The sequence below is a fragment of the Rutidosis leptorrhynchoides genome, chromosome 3 (assembly GCF_046630445.1).
Source record: "Rutidosis leptorrhynchoides isolate AG116_Rl617_1_P2 chromosome 3, CSIRO_AGI_Rlap_v1, whole genome shotgun sequence".
Lineage (NCBI taxonomy): Eukaryota > Viridiplantae > Streptophyta > Magnoliopsida > Asterales > Asteraceae > Rutidosis > Rutidosis leptorrhynchoides.
The window spans coordinates 658,721,564-658,729,349 of NC_092335.1; the positions used below are offsets into that span (position 1 = coordinate 658,721,564).

Consider the following 7,786-nt stretch of genomic DNA (forward strand, 5'->3'; position numbering starts at 1 on the left):
GTGGAGGAGTTTCATCACATGTGACATCTAGGGATTCTTCTATGACATTTGTATATTTATTTAGAACCCTATATGCCTTACTTTCTAACGAATATCCTAAGAACACTCCTTCGTAAGCTTTAGGCTCAAACTTTGTAAGATATTCCTTTTTGTTCAGGATAAAGCATTTGCACCCGAATACTCTAAGATGACTTACGGTTGGTTTTCTACTATTTAAAATTTCATAAGGTGTTTTATCCATTGATGGCCTAATTAAGACTCTATTTTGAATGTAGGTGGAGGTGGCAACGGCTTCACTCCAAAACTTTTGAGGTATTGATTATTCATTTAACATAGTTCGACTCATTTCTTGAAGAGTTCGGTTTTTCCTTTCAACAACCCCATTGGATTGAGGTGTGCGAGGAGCCGAGAAGTTATGAGTAATACCATTTAAATCACAAAAGACTCCAAATTGAGCATCATTATCAAATTCTCTACCATGATCCGTTCTTATTGTTACTATAGTACAACCAAGCAAATTTTGTATCTTAGTAGCAAAAAATTATAAATCTTTCACATGCTTCATTTTTATGCTTTAGAAATAGTGTCCATGTATATCTTGAAAAATCATCAACTATTACTAAAGTATTGATGTGTGCGAGGTAGTATACGAAATACTATTATATTTTATAACAAAATACTATTAAAAATGATACAATTTTACACAAGTTATTTATTTATTTATTAAATAGAATATACCTAAACCTTGCTACAACACTTATAGGTAGTGTACCTAATTGTAGAATAGTGTAGTTTTTAGTAAGTCCGGTTCGTTCCACAGGGAGACGGCTTATTGCGTACTATATTTTTAACAACTATATTTGTATAAATATATAAATATATATATATATTAGTAATATAGTAGTATTATTATTATTATAAAGGGGGTTTTACCGTTTAATGACCGGTTTGTCGATTTTAAATAAAGCGTAAAGATAAATGACGATAATATAAATGACAGAATTTAAATTGCGATAAAGTAAATTGCAGTATTTAAAATGACAGTAAATAAAGGTACGATGAAATATGAAGTAAAAATATTATGCTTATTTAAACTTCTGTAATCATGATGTTTGACGTTTTGATTTTAATTAATTGTTACCCGGGTTAATTGTCCTTTGTCCTGGTTTATTTGATACCTATCTGGTTTTTGTCCATAATAGTCCATCGGTCATAATTATAAAATGCTCGTCAAATTAACCTTATTCCCGAAGTCAAATATTCCAACTAATTAGGGATTCGAACTGTAACAAGGTTTTAATACTTTGTTTAATAATTACACCAGGTTATCGACTGCGTATAATTTAAGGTTTTAATACTTTGTTAACAATTACACCAATTACCCTTGTATGTAATCCACCCCTGTTTTAATGAGATATGAATATTAATTTACCCACTTGATCAGAATGAATAATCAATTACCCAACCCGAATAATTAATTAAATGATCGTAAAAGATGTCGTATAAACGTCACTAAATAGGACATACATAATCATTTTAATAATTATTAGATTAACTAATTTGAAGATAGGTTCGACAGGTTCCAATGAGTTGTCATTCAATTAGACAATACCCCCTATCTATTAATAGTCAATAGTCCAATGTCCACAAGTGTTGGTCTTTTGTCCAAACCTTAATTATGGTACAAAATCTAATAACCCCGTCTTAATATTTAGTCTAACATCACGATTACTTTGGCTCAAATAAGTATAATAATAACTTAGTTACGAGACATTAATTTAAAAAGGAAGAACATAGCTTACAGTGGTGATTAATTGCATAGCGTTGCACGAACAGAGTTTCGACTTACAAACTTACAACATTTGCTACCATACCCTTATTATTATTAATTTAAATTAAAATTATAATTAAAATATAAATATAAATATAAATTGAGAGATAAGAGAAAGAAAATAGAAAAAGATGTATTAAAACTCGCAGAAAACTAGCAAATTTATAGGATGTGGCCTGCTACAGTAACTCATACGGTCGCATGAGATTTGTGCCTTCTGGCCATGCGATCGCATGGCCGTCATTTCCTGGTCACATACTTTTTGGCTCCTAGCTTGTCGACATATTTATTTAATATATATAATATATATATAATTTTTTATAATTATATATATATTATATTATATTCATGTGCATAGTTGATTTGTAATTTTAGCTCCGTTGTGTCGCTCGTTGATAGTTGCTCAGGTCTCGGTTCCGGATTTTCGAACGTCCTTTCGTACGATTTAATATCTTGTACTTTGCGTTTTGCGTCTTGTACTCTTGTAACTTTTGAGACGTTTCTTATCAATAATTTGAACCACTTGGATTGTACTTTGTACTTTTGAGCTTTTTGGTCGTTTGTGTCTTCAAATCGTCGTTTTCTTCTTTTGTCTTCGCACTTATTTATTTAAACGATTATTACATAAAAATAGAACAATAGTAACTAAAAGCTTTACATATTGGAAGGATATTGTGCCTAAATATTTGTTCATTTGGAGCACTATCAAATATCTCCACACTTGAACGTTGCTTGTCCTCAAGCAATACAGAACTTGAAATAAAATCACACGTCACTCGAATCACTTTTTTTTTTATTCTCACACTTTATACATCAGTGATTTTGATACGGCGGTATAAACAATGATAGTAACGATGTAGTTTACAGTCCCACATGACTATGAAAATTTAGATCCTTTAAGGAAATTGGATCTTTATGAAAATATTTGATCTTTTGAAAATTCATTCTAGCTTTTACCCTAGATAAGTTTTTTGGAATAACCCTTCACCGGTGTTTTGAAATTGTTTTTGTGGGTTTCGTGGGTTTCAGATTTGAAAATTTTAGCTCAAAACTTATAGTTTTGTGTCATCCACTTGCTAACCTTGTATTGGGAAAGCAACACGTCCAGTATACTTGCTCCGTATATTACCTTTCGGTAAACTACCGTCCGGTTGTAAAGGAAAGCGTTGAACAAGCAACTGTTAAGGCAATGTCTCGTGACATGCTTTTGATTATGGTCTATATCGTGTCGGATGCAATTACTATCCTTTGTATGAGTAATAGTAAAGATCACCCTATAGTTTTTCGGTCTGGCACAAGGTCCTGTCTTCGACCATGCTATGCAACCACCATTCTTACGGTTGACACCCAATTTGGTTCAGGTGACCTAATAAATTCCGGTGAATTCTTAGGATTTTACGTTCAATGGTAATGAACGCATTGAAAATAGGTTTTCAGAAAACAAATCGGTTTTAATTTGATCAAAATATTTTCTCATTCAAGCTCGAGTTTAGATATCATCGAATTCCATGAGTTTGTAATTCTCAATCTTTAAAGTCAATCTCAAGGATTGAGTAATATCAGGCTTAAAAGCTGATTTTTAATCTTTAAGGAGATTATCCTTTCTGGGGTCTGATTCATTAGTCTTATCAAGCTAATTTGCACGACGCCCAACCCATTTTACGAGACAGATCCTCTCATGGTTAGGATAAGTCTGACCATTTAGCGACCCCGTTTGATGCTGAGGTCCGTGGATTTCCTGCTAATTTTAGAGATGACTTTTCTAGATTTTTTGTCAACCTACAGCTGGTCTGGACGACAACTTCTTGACCTAAATCAAGAAGCGCGTGTCTTTTTCGGAAGACTTTACTTCCTTTTAACGATGGAATTGATTCATAGTGTAGATCCATCTTTCTTTCAAATATATTACAGTAAATTGGGTAAAACTGATTAGTTTAGTCCAAAGCAAAAGTACCTGTAATAATCTTGTACAAACATATGTGATATGTGTTTTAAATAACTTGGTAAATTCTTCCCACACTTAGCTTTTATTTATTTTTTTCTTTGCCTTTTTATTCTCCTCTATTCCATTTTAAATGAATTCTAATGTTTAAATAACTTGGTAAATTCTTCCCACACTTAGCTTTTATTTATTTTTTTCTTTGCCTTTTTATTCTCCTCTATTCCATTTTAAATGAATTCTAATGTTTTGGGTTGTTTCTCCATTTATGTTCTCTCCGAGGTAACAATAATTTCAGTATTAACACCTAGTTTTATCGTTCATAAATATGTATAAACATGATTTTGAATTCATTTAGTTGAAATTTTTTCAAATTTTCACAAAATTTGGCAATTAAACTAAGTGTAAACCCGAGAGAATTTATAACCCTTCCCCACACTTGAGATCATGCAATGCCCTCATTTGCAAGAAATCAGTAAAAATTTAAATTCATGAGGGTGATTAGTGTAGAAAAATGATTAAAAATACCGAGTTTGCAAACATATTATTTTATATCACATTTGATATTTTACGTCTTGTCGTTAAAATTAGTAGCTTTTGCTGAACTTTAATGTCAGTCTTTGAAAATGCGTTGTTTTACCCTGTTTTGTACATAAGATAAACTACAAACACACACACACACACACACACACACATATATATATATATATATATATATATATATATATATATATATATATATATATATATATATATATATATATATATATATATATATATATATATATATATATTATAAAATCTTTATTTATTAAAATAATTTAAATGAATAATTTTTTTAAAATTTTGTTTCCTTTTACTTTAGGTAGTTTCGCTATGTTTACCTAGTCCGTCCCTCGACAAAATTTAAAATTTGTCGTTTTTAAAGCGATTGTTTTAAAAGCAAAGATTTTTGGGTTTTTTTAATTTTTTTTTGTATACTTTAGATCAATAAAATTAAAAATAATGATAACAAAATTCTTCGCCCCGCCCCCGGGTAAAGCAATTTCGGTTCCATGACCTAGTCTTCAACTTACGATGAATTTTAGAAATCATTTTTTAAACTTAATGAAATAAAGTAAATTTTGTTTTTTAAAATCACACAAAAATTAAATTTAAAAATGCATATTAATTTCATACAAAACCTTCAAAACAAAAATTCAGAATGGGGGGAGAAAACTAGTTCTTTAGTGTCTGCTAGTGGAAAAGACCAATCGGATTCCATTCTCGGAACTACATGAGAACATAACAACTAACTCTAGACAACGTTTTCTTTTTAGAACATTTGAATCTCCCCACACTTAGGTAACTGTGGTGTCTAAATTGTGATTAACTTCATTGTCAATTTCTTTTGGACCATAATCAACTTGCATATCTGTGAATTTTGCTTTAAGCCATTGGTCGGATTCCTGTGTAATTTCCACAAATTCAACTAGTTTTGCCTTTTCTTTAGGCGATAGATTGGATACTAACCGGTTATATAACTTAAAGTTCCCCTTGGTTCTAGCATCGCGAATCTGTTTAATAAGTTTCTTCATTGAACTATTAATAATGGAGTCATTTAATTTTGTATCAACAACGGGGTTCTTTGTTATCAGGTCATCATTAGGTTTTACTTCATCTTCCCCACACTTAGGCGTTTTATTATTGCTAAGCACTACCGTTGGAGTCGGTAAAACAATATGGTTCTTACCAATCATTTTTGTTGGTTCAACGGTTTTGGTTAGTAGAGATTTAGACTTTCGACTCACAAAGGTGATCGATTTTTCATAATTACTAAGTGTCATTCTACCCTCTCTTACATCAAATAACGCCCTGGTGGATGCTAAGAATGGTCGACCTAAAATTAGAGGAATGTTTGAGTCCTCTTCTATGTCAATGACAATGAATTCGACTAGAAAGGTTAAATTACCCACTTGAACGGGTAGGTTGTCAACAATTCCAACTGGGTGCCTAATGGTTTGATCAAAGAGTCGAACACTCATCTCTGTTGGACTTAACTCACCTACTCCTAATATCTTATATAATGAAAGAGGCATAACACTCACACTCGCACCTAAATCTGCTAGTGCATCATACATGACACAATCACTAAGTAGACAAGGAACAATAAATTCACCCGGATCACCCAACCTGGGTGGAGGTTTCGGTGGAACTATCTTCACCGAGTTTACTTTTACGGTTTTTGTTTCTTGTATTTTCTTATTCTTCTTCTTCTTTCCAGAGGTATCACAAACTTTATTACCTATTACTTGCTCATACTTAACTCCTTTTCTTGGAAATGGGATGGGTGGTCTGTATGGTGCCACCACTGGCTTTATATACTCGGGTGGTGGTGGTGGTGTTGTAACTTCTTCATTGTTACTCACATCTAAAACCTTCCCATCTTTTGGTGTTGGTTTTTCAGAATTTGTTGAAACCATATTAACATTCTCATTCTGAGGATTTACTTCAGTATTACTCGGTAGCTTTCCTTGTTCCCTCTCACTCATCATGCTAGTAAGAGTACCTATGTGTTTTTCTAGATTCAAAATGGAAGCTTGTTGAGTTCTTAATGACTGATCAAACCTATCATTTGTTTGGGTTTGAGATGTAATAAATTGTGTTTGAGATTCCATTAGCTTTGCCATCATTTCTTCCAGATTTGGCTTTTTCTCTTCGGTTTGTTGTGGTGGTTTATACAAGCCAGGTCTTTGTTGATTGAAAGTGTTGTTTTGAGTTGGTTGGTTATTCAGACTTTGTTGGTTATACGAGTTATTGTTTGGCCCATTTGGATTGTAAAGAATGTTTTAATTTCGATTGAAGTTTAGCCTTGGCGGTTGATAATTATTCTGATAATTAGTTCCCGGCCTTTGGTTCATGTAGGAAACATTCTCTCGTTGTTCCATCGTTTGCTCAATGTGACAATCTTTCGTTAAGTGTGGTCCACCGCATTACTCACATCTGATTCGTATTGCGTGAATATCTTTATTCATCTTTTCCATTCGTCTCTCGAAAGCATCTATTTTTGAGGAAACGGAATTAAAGTCATGGCTAGAATCGGATCTAGCCACTTTAGATGAACGAAAAATATCTTTTTCCTGGTGCCACTCATGCGAGTGGGAGGCTGTGTTATCAATGATTTTGTAAGCTTCAGTTGCGGTTTTCTTCATAATGGAACCACCAGCTGCTATGTCGATGTCTTTTCGTGTAGCAATGTCGATACCTTGGTAGAATATTTGTACTATTTGATAAGTGTCTAAACCGTGCTGCGGACATCCTTTCAACAACTTTCCAAATCTTGTCCATGCTTCATATAATGTTTCATTTGGCTTTTGTGTGAACGTAACAATTTCTCCTTGAAGTCTCACAGCTTTAGATGCCGGAAAGAATTGTTTAAGAAATTTTTCAACTAAAACATCCCATGTATCAATCGCCCCTTCAGGTAACGATTCTAACCAATCTTTGGCTTCTCCCTTTAAAGTCCAGGGAAATAACATGAGATAGATCTGTTCATCCTCAACTTCTCTGATTTTGAATAGAGTACAGATCCTATTAAAGGTTCGAAGATGTTCGTTTGGATCTTCTTTTGGCGTACCACTATATTGGCATTGATTAGTTACCATGTGTAGGATTTGTCCTTTGATTTCATAATCTGGCGCATTGATGTCTGGCTTAATAATGGCGTGACCTTGGCCAGTGCGTGTGGCTCTCATTCGGCCTTCCATACTTAGAGGTTCCGTTACTTTCATAATTGAATTTGTTGAATCTGAATCACTAGAGGATTCTAATTTAATAGTTTCTTCCTCGACAATCTCTGGATGAGTAATTTGTGGTTCCGGAGGAATGATTAGTGGTTCAGGATCTCTGAATTGTCCTTGAATATCCTCCGGATTCTCAATTGTGAGGTCGGATTCAAAAAATAGATTATCGGAAATTTGAGTTAGAGTACTTGGTCGACTAGATGATGATTCTAAAGAAAAATCAACGGCGACAAT

At 33.1% G+C, this 7,786-nt stretch overlaps 1 non-coding gene across 1 annotated transcript; it reads left to right on the forward strand.

Annotated features, from left to right (window-relative positions):
• Positions 1-7,049: 7,049 nt before the first annotated feature.
• On the forward strand, positions 7,050-7,156 carry LOC139903173 (small nucleolar RNA R71). Its single transcript, XR_011778015.1, has one exon. It is a non-coding gene; the product is annotated as a small nucleolar RNA R71 (small nucleolar RNA).
• The last annotated feature ends 630 nt before the right edge of the window (positions 7,157-7,786 follow it).